Source organism: Chiloscyllium plagiosum, unplaced genomic scaffold, assembly GCF_037043375.1.
Source record: "Chiloscyllium plagiosum isolate Xiang-an unplaced genomic scaffold, Cpla_swu_hap1 HiC_scaffold_6, whole genome shotgun sequence".
Lineage (NCBI taxonomy): Eukaryota > Metazoa > Chordata > Chondrichthyes > Orectolobiformes > Hemiscylliidae > Chiloscyllium > Chiloscyllium plagiosum.
The window spans coordinates 2,011,052-2,024,925 of NW_028270144.1; the positions used below are offsets into that span (position 1 = coordinate 2,011,052).

At 43.5% G+C, this 13,874-nt stretch overlaps 1 protein-coding gene across 9 annotated transcripts in view; it reads left to right on the forward strand.

Annotated features, from left to right (window-relative positions):
- Nucleotides 1-13,874, forward strand: part of cep126 (centrosomal protein 126) — a 121,019-nt gene that overhangs the window by 69,774 nt on the left and 37,371 nt on the right. The window lies entirely within an intron of this gene.

The following is a 13,874-nucleotide window of genomic DNA, read 5'->3' on the forward strand; positions in this document are numbered from 1 at the left end:
TTATGTTAAGGTAATACTGATTATAATTTCAGCTACATTTAATGCTAATCTCTAGTTGCCCTTCAAAAAGCATTTTGCCATTTTTGCCACTTCAAAAGAGAATAACTCTCAGCCACAATGTACAGACACATATACACAAGATTTTGTTACTATTACAGCACATCAAAAGCTGAATAATTTCAGCAAGCCATTCACTTCTGAACCTGCCTCAAAACATTCCCATCATTTACAATATCCAAGTCAGGAGTATGATGGAAAATTCTCTATTTCCTTGAATAGGTACAAAAAGAAATAAAACTGTGCTTGTGTCAGTCAAAGCAGTCCATTTGTTCAACATTTTATCAACCAGTCTAAACATCCAACTCCTCCACTGCTCACATACAGTAACAGCAGGTTGTACTGTACAAGCAGCACACCAAATAAAATAAAAAGGACAGCAGATGCATTTCCATCTCCAAGTTTCTCTAAATCATATATCATACTGACTTCAATGCATTTCACAGTATCCTTATGATTAGTGGATCATTGTCCAGGAAGATGTTGGGGCTGGACTTGTTTTGGTATCACTTGATGCACTCCAGATGGAAATACAAATCACCATTTTTGTTCTTGGATAGCAATAAAATGCAGAGATACACAGCATTTTTAATATTGTTCTGATAATTAATAATTTCCGTGGATGTGATACGTACTTTGGGATCAATATTAATGCCTCCACAACAGGTGGGCGTGGAGTAAAATCCCTCATTCAATGGCAAGTTCTATCCATTGATGTAAACGAGATCCATGAGATGTTTATTATTATATTTAAAGTTGCCAAACTGAGTGAACTTGATTTAAATTTTACAGATGCCACCAGTGCTGTCAGGAATTGGCATATCTGGCAGCAAAGCTATAGGATTAGCTCACTTCCTTTTGCACCAGGAGAAACAGGAGTGGTTCTTTCAGCCCCTCGAGGAAGCCTCCTGTTCCTCTTCTGCCAATCATGGTCTCTCCTTAACATCATGATTAGCTGACCAACTCGAAGTCTAATCTTTTCCTCCCTTCTCCACCATTTCCAGGATTTGCCAGTTTCCTTTTTACTATCACACTTCACATTCCTTCCCTGCATCCCTACAAATTTCAGCAAATCGTTTCCCAATGGAAGCCAAGTTAGGTAAGCATCATGATAGCAAGATCTGATAGATGTTTCAGAATTTAATTTTTTTCCCTGGTTTTGGGGTGTCTAGTTAACGGGACTGCCATTAAAGCCATGTAAACAAGGTGGGCCAAATAGCCCCTTCTACACCCGGACATTTCTATAATTCTGTGATAAAGTTAATTATTGATTTGTCAGGAATGTTTCAAATGCAAAGTACAGCAAAACTGCAAATAGACTCTTATTCCTATGGGAGAAAATCAAAGCAGTTATATGTTTAGTGGGGCAAGGAACTAGACTAATAGGAACTTTACCAGAGAACTCTTACAGGTACATCAAATGATGTGTGGGAATGAATAAATGGTTCTGAATAAAAACAAGCTGCACATTAATATAAATAATATCACTCTGAAAGCGAACTTGTTACTCTCAATATTGTATGTTGAGACCAGGACAATGATCTGGATGGTGACCTGAAATCTAGGAACAGTCCCACAAAGTTTTAAAAAACAAGGGACAGCTAGCTAGGTATTCCTGTGGACCTAGCAGATGTTATTGAAGACAAACAAAAACAGAAATTGTTCGAGAAACTCAGCAGGCCCAGTTTGTTTTATTCTCTCAACCAGCGTATGGCATGTGATGCCAGGAGGCATACAAGGGAGGAAACTGAAAGAGAATTGTGAAAGGGAAAGGAAATTGCTGTAACGAAGAGAGGATGCATTTGATGTCTGATAGATTGTGTATCCATTCGTTCATTGTCTTGTGTTCAAAAAATTTACAAGGGGCCAATCAGTTTCTATAGCACCACTTCAAGCAGACTCGGCAGACTGCGCCAGTTTTGTGATATCTTTGGGGATTTGTTGTAAATCTGTGCTAGTGAACTTTTCTCATACAGAAGGCAACCGACAGAAGCGAGGAGTATTCAGTACATTTTCATTATGTTTGAACTTTAAGTACAGATATCGAAGAAAAATTAATTTTAATCTTGAGTACACTATATTTTAAAACAATGTACCTTATAATTCTATGTAACACAAGCTTATTAAATATCATATTTGCTAATCTCTTAAGAAGGATTTTTTAAATGCCTGATAGGGAATAAAGTATCCCTATGTTTATTATTTTAGCAGTTATATGTTGCTTTTAGTTCTAAGCTGCACTCTTGTATTAGTGAAGTCTAGGCTGTATATTTTCTGAACTCAAAGGCAGTGGTTTAAGTAATTTCTCTCGTCAGTTAATTCCTTCTAATAACATACATTACTTAAGCTAAATCATTTATATCTGATTTCAAGAGACGCATTTCAATACAGAGATGGGATAGAGTTTTCCATGCCAAGTGGAAGGGGAGCAAGGATATGCAGGATAATGAACTTTGTTAGGATTCTGACATAATCCAGCCACTTATGACTTCCCTCAGGGGCAGGTTCAAAATCCAGCAGAGGACCCACTTTTGTCTCTCAGAAAAATAGCTGCGGCAACTAAAAAGGCAATTCAGGCCCTTTCAAACTTCAGTTTATTCTTTCTCACTAGCAGTTTTGTTACCAGCTGTGTCTGTGTTAAAACAATGTTGTCCAGTAAGATTTGATGCCCACCGTACTAATGATGACCAGATCACCAGGTTCACAATATTATATTAAATTTATGGAATGAAAATTTTTTTGAGAATGTATTTGTGGTTTTAAACAATCAGCAATCACGAAGGCAGCTCACAACATAACTTCCGGGCAGTTAGCAATAGGCAATATTTTACACTAAAGGCTGCTGTATTCAGGTGAGTTTACGGGTCCCATTAATGTAAGTGAATGAGTGAGTGAGTGAGGGGACTGTCACGACAGGACGGCACTATTAGGGTGTTCTGGGAGTGGGAGATACTCAGGTCAGGGCCTGGTCAAGCCTATTCAGGAGGAGAATGAGATCTGGTCAAGTGGTGAGCAGGTGCTGTTGGGATGGTGTCAGATGGTCAACGTATTCAGCTAAATCAGGGGGTGCCAGGTCTGGCCCTGGGTATTCTGATCATTTTGGTGGAGTGCAGTCTGGTGCATGAGGCATCTTTGGGGGCCGGTTGCGGAGTTAGCCAGGCGTTAGAATGGGTTTAATCAGTCTCACATTTCCTGACTAACTCTCCAGCTAAATATCATGGAGCTGTTTAATGTCTCTGACTCTTGCTCCGAATCAGAAATGCTCTTGCAGAGTCTCAGGCAGCAAGGAATCAGCCCGTGCGAAGTTTAAACTTCGCAGGCAATTCCCGCAGAGATGTGCCTCAGGGCCTCTACAGGATCCTGGCACATAACTTCATTTGTACATCAGAGATTGCAATTATTTTAATCAACCTGTTTGTACACACAGTGACCCACCTCCAGGGCAGAGGTGGTCCTAACCTCCTGGTTCTGAGATAGAGACACTAACACTGCTCCATAGGATCCTTAAAACATCAGAGATTTCTAAGATGTGGCCCTTCATGTTTCAGTTAACACCACCAAAAAAGATGGAGAAGGTGAGGACTGCAGATGCTGGAGATCAGAGTCGTGTGTGTGGTGCTGGAAAAGCACAGCAGGTCAGGCAGCATCCGAGGAGCAGGAGAATCAACGTTTCAGGCATAAGTCTGCCTGACCTGCTGTGCATTTCCAGTACCACACTCTCAACCACCAAATGTTATTGAGTTATTAATGTTATTGATATTCATGCAATTTTTGTATGCACATAATGCTGTACTTGTCTACAAAACTACATTGATATATTTCAAATGTTATACGTTTTATTCTTATACAAGAAGCAAGCAGGTAACTAGAGAAAGGATTGGTCCACTAAAGGTAAAGGAAGGAAGGCTGTGTGTCGAACCTGAGAAAATGAGTGAGATTCGGAATGACTTTTGTCGGAATGTTCACTGAGGAGAGGGACAAAATAAATGTTGGGATTAGGGATAGAAGTTTGATTATTCTGAATCACGTTGACATAAGTAGGGAAAATACGTTGGTTATTACAAGTTATTAAGATGGACAAATCCCCAGGATCGGATAGGATCTATCCCAGGTTTCTGAGGGAGGCGAGAGAGGAAATACTGGGGCCCTGACAGATATCTTTGTAGCATCCTTAAACACAGGTGAGGTACCAGAGGACTGGAGGGTTGCTCATGTTGTCCCCTGTAAAGAAGGGTAGTAGGGATATTCCAGCTAACTACAGACCAGTGTGACTACAGTCAGTGGTCAGAAAGTTGCTGGAGAAGGTACTGAGGGATAAAATCTATTCATATTTTAGGGAGAGAGAGGAGTTGAACACGTGGCTACAGGGATGGTGCAGGAGGGAGGGTTTTGGATTCTTGGATAATTGGGGCTCTTTCTGGGGTAGGTGGGACCTCTACAAACAGGATGGTCTTCATCTGAACCAGAGCGGTACCAACATCCTGGGGGGGAAATTCGCTAAGGCTATTGGGGTGGGTTTAAACTAATCCAGTAGGGGGAGGGAACCAAAATTGTAGTTCGAGTATAGAAAAGGTTGAGAGTAGGGAGGTCCAAAATCAAGTTTCAGAGATGCAAGATGGCACCGGCAAGCAAGAAGGTGGTTTGAAGTGTGTCTACTTCAACACCAAGAGCATCCGGAATAAGGTGAGTGAACTTGCAGCATGGGTTGGTACCTGGTACTTCGATGTTGTGGCCATGGATAGAGCAGGGACAGGAATTGTTGTTGCAGGTTCTAGAATTTAGATGTTTCAGTAAGAACAGAGAAGATGGTAAAAGAGGGGGAGGTGTGGCATTGTTGATCAGGGACAATATTACAGTTGCAGAAAGGATGTTTGGGGACTCGTCAACTGAGGTAGTATGGGCTGAAGTTAGAAATAGGACAAGAGAGGTCACCCTGTTGAGAGTTTTCTATAGGCCTCCGAATAGCTCCAGAGATGTAGAGGAAAGGATAGCAAAGGTGATTCTCGATGGGAGTGAGAGAGACAGGGTAGTTGTCATGGGGGATTTCACTTTCCAAATATTGACTGGGAACACTATAGTACGAGTACTATAGATGGGTCAGTTTTTGTCCAGTGTATGCAGGAGGGCTTCCTGACACAGTATGTAGACAGGCCAACAAGGGGCGAGGCCACATTAGATTTGGTACTGGGTAATGAGCCCGGCCAGGTGTTAGACTTGGAAGTAGATGAGCACTTTGGTGATAGCGATCACAATTCTGTTATGTTTACTTTAGTTATAGAAAGGGATAGGTGTATACCACTGGGCAAGAGTTACAGCTGGGGGAAAGGCAATTACGATGTGATTAGGCAAGACTTAGGAAGCATAGGATGGGGAAGGAAACTGCAGGGGGTAGGCACATTAGAAATGGAGCTTATTCAAGGAAAAGCTACTGTGTGTCCTTTATAAGTATGTACCTGTCAGGCAGTGAGGAAGCTGTACAGCACGGGAGCCATGGTTTACGAAGGAAGTGGAATCTCTCGTCAAGGTGAAGAAGCAGGCTTATGTTAGGATGAGACGTGAAGGCTCAGTTAGGGCACTTGAGGGTTACAAGGTAGCCAGGAAATACCTAAAGAGAGAGCTCAGAAGAGCCAGGAGGAGACATGACAAGTTGTTGGCAGATAGGATCAGGGTAAACTCTAAGGCTTTCTATAGGTATTTAAGGAATAAAGGAATAACGAGAGTAAGATTAGGGCCAATCAAGGATAGTAGTGGGAAGTTGTGTGTGGAGTCAGAGGAGATAGGGGAAGCACTAAATGAATACTTTTCAACAGTATTCACTCTAGAAAACGACAATGTTGTCAAGGAGATTACTGAGATACAGGCTACTAGACTAGATGTGATTGAGGTTCACAAGGAGGAGGTATTAGAAATCCTGCAGAGTGTGAAAATAGATAAGTCCCCTGGGCCGGATGGGATTTATCCTAGGATCCTCTGGGATTTATCCTAGATTGCCGAGCTTTTGGCATTGATCTTTAAATCATCATTGTCTACAGGAATAGTGCCAGAAGGCTGGAGGAGAGCAAATGTGGTTCCCCTGTACAAGAAGGGGAGTAGAGACAATCCTGGTAATTATAGACCAGTGAGCCTCTCTTCAGTTGTTGGTAAAGTATTGGAAAAGGTTATAAGAGATAGGATTTATAATCATCCAGAAAGGAATAATTTGATTAGGGATAGTCAGCACGGTTTTGTGAAGGGTAGGTCGTGCCTCACAAACCTTATTGAGTTCTTTGGGAATGTGACCAAACAGGTAGATGAGAGTAAACCAGTTGATGTGGTGTATATGGATTTCAGCAAGGTGTTCGATAAGGTTTCCCACAGTAGGCTATTGTACAAAATGAGGAGGAATGAAATTGTGGGAGATATAGCAGTTTGGATCAGTAATTGGCTTGCTGAAAGAAGACAGAGGGTAGTGGTTAATGGGAAATGTTCATCCTTGAGTCCAGTTACCGCAAGGGTCGGTGTTGGGTCCACTGCTGTTCGTCATTTTTATAAACGACCTGGATGAGGGCGTAGAAGGGTGGGTTAGTAAATTTGCAGACGACGCTAAGGTCAGTGTAGTTGTGGATAGTGACGAAGGATGTTGTAGGTTACAGCGAGACATAGATAAGCTGCAGAGCTGGGCTGAGAGGTGGCAAATGGAGTTTAATGCAGACAAGTGTGAGGTGATACACTTTGGTCGGAGTAACCTGAATGCAAAGTACTGGGCTAATGGTAAGATTCTTGGTAGTATAGATGAGCAGAGAGATCTCGGTGTCCAGGTACACAGATCCTTGAAAGTTGCCACCCAGGTTGACAGGGTTGTTAAGAAGGCAAACAGTGTTTTAGCTTTTATTAACAGAGGGATCGAGTTCCAGAACCATGAGGTTATGCTGCAGCTGTACAAAACTCTGGTGCGGCCGCACTTGGAGTATTGTGTACAGTTCTGGTCACCACATTATAAGAAGGATGTGGAAGATTTGGAAAGGGTGCAGAGGAGATTTACTAGGATGTTGCCTGGTATGGAGGGAAGGTCTTACGAGGAAAGAAGTTGAAGTTGTTTTCGTTAGAGAGAAGAAGGTTGAGAGGTGACTTAATAGAGACATATAAGATAATCGGAGGGTTAGATAGGGTGGACAGGGAGAGCCTTTTTCCAAGAATGGTGACGGCGAGCACGAGGGCAGCATAGCTTTAAATTGAGGGGTGATAGATATAGGATGGATGTCAGAGGTAGTTCCTTTACTCAGAGAGTAGTAAGGGTATGGAATGCTTTGCCTGCAACGGTAGTAGATTCGCCAACTTTAAGTACATTTAAGTCGTCATTAGACAAGCATATGGACATACATGGAATAGTGTAGGTTAGATGGCCTTCAGATTGGTATGACAGGTCGGTGCAACATCGAGGGCCGAAGGGCCTGTACTGCGCTGTAATGTTCTATGTTCTATATTTGGGAAAGAATGGGCTTATCAGTGATAGGCAACATGGTTTTGTGCAAGGGAGATCATGCCTTACCAACTTAATAGAGTTCTTTGAGGAAGTGACCAAGTTGATAGATGAAGGAAGGGCTGTTGATGTCATATACATGGAATTTAGTAAGCTATTTGATAATATTCCCCATGGCAAACTAATGGAGAAAGTGAAGTCACATGGTGTGCAGGGTGTTCTAGCTAGGTGGATAAAGAACTGGTTGAGCAACAGGGGACAGAGAGTAGTAGGTGAAGGGAGTTTCTCGAAATGGAGAAAGGTGACCAGTGGTGTTCCATGGGGATCAGAGCTGGGGCCACTGTTGTTTGTAATTTACATAAATGATCTAGAAGAGGGCACTGTTGGTATGATCAGTAAGTTTACAGATGGCACAAAATTGGTGGAGTAGCAGAAAGCATAAGGGACTGTCAAAGAATACAGGAGAATATAGTTAGACTGGAGAGTTGGGCAGAGAAGTGGCAGATGGAGTTCAATCCAGGCAAATGTGCGGTGATGAATTTTGGGAAATCTAATTTTAGAGCGAATTATACGGTAAACAGAAGAATCTTGGAAAAAGTTGATGAGCAGAGAGACCTGGGCGCTCAGATCCATTGTACCCTTATGGCTTCCACACAGGTGGATAGAGTGGTCAAGAAGGCATATAGTATGCTTGCCTTCATCGGATGGGGTATTGAGTATAAGAGCTGGCAGATCATGTTAAAATTGTGCACGACATTGGTTTGACTACATTTAGAATACTGTGTACAATTCTGGTCACCACATTACCAAAAGATTGTGGACACTTTGGAGAGGGTGCAGAGAAGGTATGCGAGGATGTTGCCTGGTATGGAAAGTGCTAGCTATGAAGAGAGGTTGAGTAGGTTAGGATTGTTTTCATTAGAAAAAAAGGAGATTGAGGGGGGACCTGATTGAGCTTTACAAAATCATGAAGGGTATAGACAGGGTGGATTGAGACAAGCTTTTTCCCAGGGTGAGTGATTCAGTAATGAGAGGTCACTCTTTCAAGGTGAGAGGTGAAAAGTTTAAGGGGGATACACGCGGCAAGTACTTCACACAGAGGGTGGTGGGTGTCTGGAACACGTTGCCGGCAGAGGTGGTAGAGGCAGGCACGGTAGATTCATTAAAGATGCGTCTGGACAGATGCGTGAGTAAGTGGGGAGCAGAGGGATACAGACGCTTAGGAATCGGACGACGTTTAGACAGTGGATTTAGATCAGCTCAGGCTTGGAGGGCCGAAGGGCCTGATCCTTAGCTGTAAATTTTCTTTTTCTTTGTTCTAAATAATTCAAAAATTTCTGGGCATGTGAAAGGTGCTGTATGAATACAAATGTTTGTTCTTCAATAAGTTAGTACGAAAAATTGGAGGAACATTTCAGGATATCCATCTGTACCTACAAGTTGTTAATTATATTGAGGAAGAAAGAAGTGGTGGAGGAACTGAATAAGTACTTTGCATCAGATTTCTCATTGGAAGACTCCAGCAGCCTGCCAGAATTTAAAGAGAGGGGGCAGAGGTGAATGAAGTGGCCATCACTAAAGAGAAGGTAGTGGGGAAGCTGGAAGGTACGAAGGTTGTTAAATCCACCCAGAACAGATAGACTACACCCCCAGAACTCTGAAAGAGATAGCTGAGCAGATTGTAAAGTCTTTGATGGTGATCTTTGAAGAATCACTGGAATCAGGGAGGGTCCTAGAAGACTGGAAAATAGCGAGTGTAACACCTCTGTTTCAGAAGGGAGGGAGGCTGAATCAGGAAACTGTAGGCTATTTAGCTTGACCTCAGTCACTGGGGAGATTTAGATTCCATTATTATGGGTGAGATTGTGGAGTACCGTTGTTGAAAGGAGAAAGTGAGGACTGCAGATGCTGGAGATGCCCGAAACGTCGATTCTCCTGCTCCTTGGATGCTGCCTGACCTGCTGCGCTTTACCGTAGTTGAAAGTGCATGGTAAAATAGGGCTAAGTCAGCACAGCTTCATTAAGGGAAGGTCATGCCTGACAAACCTGTTTTGAGGTTCTTTGAGGAGGTAACGAGCAAGTTAGGTGAAGGAGAGCCAGTGGGCAAGATCTATTTGGCTTTCTAGAAGGCCTTTCTCAAGGTGCCGCACATGGTAAGTGTCCATGGTGTTCGGGGCAAAGTTCCAGCATGGATAGAGGATTGGCTAACTGATAAAAGGCAAAGAGTATGAATAAAGTAATCTATTTCAGGATGGCAACCAGTGACTAATGGGATCAGTGTTGGGACCACAAATATTCACATTAACACATCAATGATCAGGAAGACAGAACTAAGGGCATTGTTGCTCGAGTTGGAAAACACACAAAGATAAGTGGATGCATAGGTAGTGTTGAGGTGTGGAGGCTTCAGAAAGACTTGACTGGCTAAGAGAATGGGCAAAAAAATGGCAGGTGGAAAGTCAAAGAAACTTTTGGGAAACCTTGTGGGAAAATGTGGGAATCCGAGTTCAGGATTCTCTTAAGGTTAACATGCAGTTTCAGTTGATAGTTAAGAAGGTAAATGCAGTGTTAGCATTCATTTCAAGAGGGCTAGGGTACAAGACACAGGGATGTATAAGGCTCTGGTCAGATCACCTTTGGAATAGTGTCAGCAGTTTTGGGCCCCATATCTAAGGAAGGATGTGTATTGGACACAGCCATAGGAGATTTACAAGAATGATCCGAGGGGTGAAGGGCTTGTCACACGGGGAGCAGTTCAGGATTCCAGGTCTGTACTCTATGGAATTCAGAAGGATGAGGGAAGATCTCATTGGAATTTACAGAATGTTGATAGACCTGGATAGAGTAGATTTGGAGAAGAGTGGACATAAAGATGTTTCCAATAGTAGGAGAGACTAGAACCCGATAGCACGGCCCCAGAGTGAAGAACTGCGATGAGAAGGAATTTCTTAAGCCACAGGGAATCTGTGAAACTCATTGCCACAGAAGGCTGCGAAGGGCATGTCATTGACTATATTTAAGACAGGGGTAAGTTCCTGATTAGTAAGGAGATCAAAGGGTTAAGGGGAGAAGGCAGGAGAGTAGAGTTGAGAATTATATCAGCCATGATTGAAAGGCAGAGCAGACTCAATGGACTGAATGGGCTAATTCTGCTCCAATATCTTCAGGACTTATGGTATTGGATTCATCCATCCTTGGTTCAAAGAATAGGAAAAGACAATACTGTTGCAGTTGACCAGTGCCATTCGTGAGGGTAATATTGGATGTGGCCATGATTATTACCTGAATAATCTTTCAATGCTATTTAACCTCATATGAACAATAGCTAACAAGGCACCAATAAATGAAATCACAGTTTCCTCCTCTTTATTTCCAAATCAACAAGTGATGATTTCAAGAGGTACTTGAAGGCAGATCAACTTCAAAACTCTTGATATGCCACTCTCAGGGTGGCACGATGGCAAAGTGGTTAGCACTGTTGCCTCACACCAGCAGGGTCCTAGGTTCAATTTCAGCCTTGGGTGACTGTCTGTGTGGAGTTTGCACATTCTCCTCATGTCTGTGTGGGTTTCCTCTGGGTGCTCCGGTTTCCTCCCACAATCCAAAGATGTGCAGGTCAGGTGAATTGGCCGTGCTAAATTGCCCATAATGATAGGTGCATTAGTGAGGGGTAAATATAGGTTAGGGGAATGGGTCTGGGTGGATTACTCTTCGGAGGGTCGGTGTGGACTGGTTGGGCTGAAGGGCCTGTTTCCACACTGTAGGGAATCTAATCATATCTGTCTTCTGAACTGATAAATAAACGAGTGGTGCTTACGAATCTTTTAAATGTATCAGTACTATCTAATCTCTAAATAGAATCAAAGAATTGTATGGAATGAAGCCATTAAGCCTAGCTTTGAAAAAGGTCTTCGTGTAGGCCTGTTCTCCTTCTGTTTCTTCATCACCTTTTTGAAATATGCATTCAGTGACCTCTTGAAAGTTCCTGCCAAATCTGTTTCCACCAACATTAATGACTGTGCATTCCAGATAATAACATGTGGTGTAAAATTGACCCTGCAACCACTCAGGACCCTGCAACTACACAGGATCAATGTGGATGTTAACAGTTTCCTCATTCCCCTCCCCCTACATTATCCCAGTCCCAAGCCTCCAACTCGGCATCGCCCTCTTGACCTGTCCAACACCTTTCCAATCTATCTGCTCCACCCTCCTCTCTGACCTACCAAATTATCCTTCATCTCCATCTACCTATTGCTTTCTCAGCTACCCTCCCCCTCCCCCCGAGCCACAAACCTCATTCCTGGTGAAGAGCTTATGCCCGACACGTCGATTCTCCTGCTCCTTGGATACTGCCTGACCTGTGCTTTTCCAGCATCACTCTATTCTTGACTCTAATCTCCAGGATCTGCAGTTCTCACTTTCTCCTCTGTGTAAAATTGACAGGCAACCTAAAATCTGAGGAGGAACATAATATTCTGAGATCATCACATTAATCAGAGAATCCCTATATGTGGAAAGAGGCCATTTGGCCCATCGAGTCTACGCTGACCCTCCGAACAGCATCTCCCACAGTCCTCATAACTCCATATTTACCATAGCTACCTCACCAAGCCTACACATCCCTGAACACTACGGGCAATTTAGCATTACCAATCCACCGAACCTGCACATCTTTGGACTGTGGGTAGAAACCAGAGCATCTGGAGGAAATCCATGCAGACAGTCGCCCAAGGCTGGAATTGAACCTGAGTCCCTGGCGTGGTGATGCAACGGTGCAAACCATTGAGGCACCATGCCCCCCCCTCACCAACCTCCCATCTGCACCAATCTGTGCCATTATGTTATTTTAAATCTAGATGTAATACTGAATATTGCTCATAGTTGTAAATTTCTGGAACTGTAGTAAACAATACAAACTGTTATCTGATAGCATGTCCTTAGTGACGGATTCTACAATCTTGCTGCTGAGTCACACTTTCTCTCATTAAATGCATCAGAGGCAGATCCTGCCAGTAAACCCAGAAGTAAACAGAACTGCCGCTCATGCTAGGGATGTTTGGCCATTTGTGATTACCCAGCAGCTAGCCAATTAGATATGCAGAACCTGAGGGCCTGGCCAATAACACAGCAAGGGCAGGGAGAAAGTTGACAAGCATACCAGCAGCTAATGTGGTTGAAGGTTATTGTTAAACAGCAGCCAAACATGTATAACTTGTCTACAACCTAGCAGCATCTGTTCCACCATGTACAGATCACAACATCCTCTACTTGGCCCTCAAGTTCTGTCTTCACCTGATACCGAGCTCTTGTTTGTCTCCAGTGTATTTCCAAACCCATCCTTAATCTTAAACCTGAACCACATTCATCCATGTCTCAGTGCAGCCAATGCAACACACCATGTTTTGCACTGTCTCCCTTGACATTCTCTTTCAGGTTATCCAGTAGAAGGTGCTGTTCCCTGCCAACAGCACCCAGGAGACTTTCCCACATGAGCCAAAGTAGCCAGTGTTAGAGTATTGTGGAGATTAGCTGCTGGGGAGTGCAAAGACATACCTTCTCCAGGCTGCAAGGGTGACTGTATAGAGTGTAACAGCAAAGTTGTCATGGTCCCAGAGAACAATGAGACTGCTCACTCTTGAAAGGGAGGTGACTGATAGTGAGTTTAACCTGAGGCTGTCAGGTGAGGACTGAGTTCAAGAAGCCAGGACCTTCACGGTAACCTTAGCTGATGCAGGAAGTGGGGCAGCAGCAAAGTGGCCCACATGAGAGCATTGAATCTTGTACATCAGGTGGGAGAATATAGAATCCCTACAGTGTGGAAACAGGCCCTTCAGCCCAACAAGTCCACACCAACCCTCCAAAGAATAACCCACCTAGACCCATTCCCCTACCCTATATTTATCCCTGACTAATGCACCTAATCTACACATCCCTGAACACTATGGGCAATTTAGCATGGCCAATTCACCTAACCTGCACATCTTTTGACTACAGGAGGAAACCAGAGCACCCAGAGAAATGGGGAGAATGTGTAAACTTCACACAGACAGATACCTGAGGCTGGAGTCAAACTCAGGTCCCTGGTGGTGTGAGGCAGTGGTGCTCAGTACCTTCTCCAGCAACTTTCCCACCACTGACGTCAGGCTCACAGGGCTGCAATTACCCGGAATATCCCTACTACCCTTCTTGTACAGGTGGACAACACGAGCGACCCTCTAGTCCACTGGCACCTCACCTGTGTTTAAGGATGCTACAAAGGTATCTGTCAGGGCCCCAGCTATTTCCTCTCTCGCCTCCCTCAGCAGCCTAGGATAGATCCCATCCGGTCCTGGGGATTTGTCCACTTTAATAACCT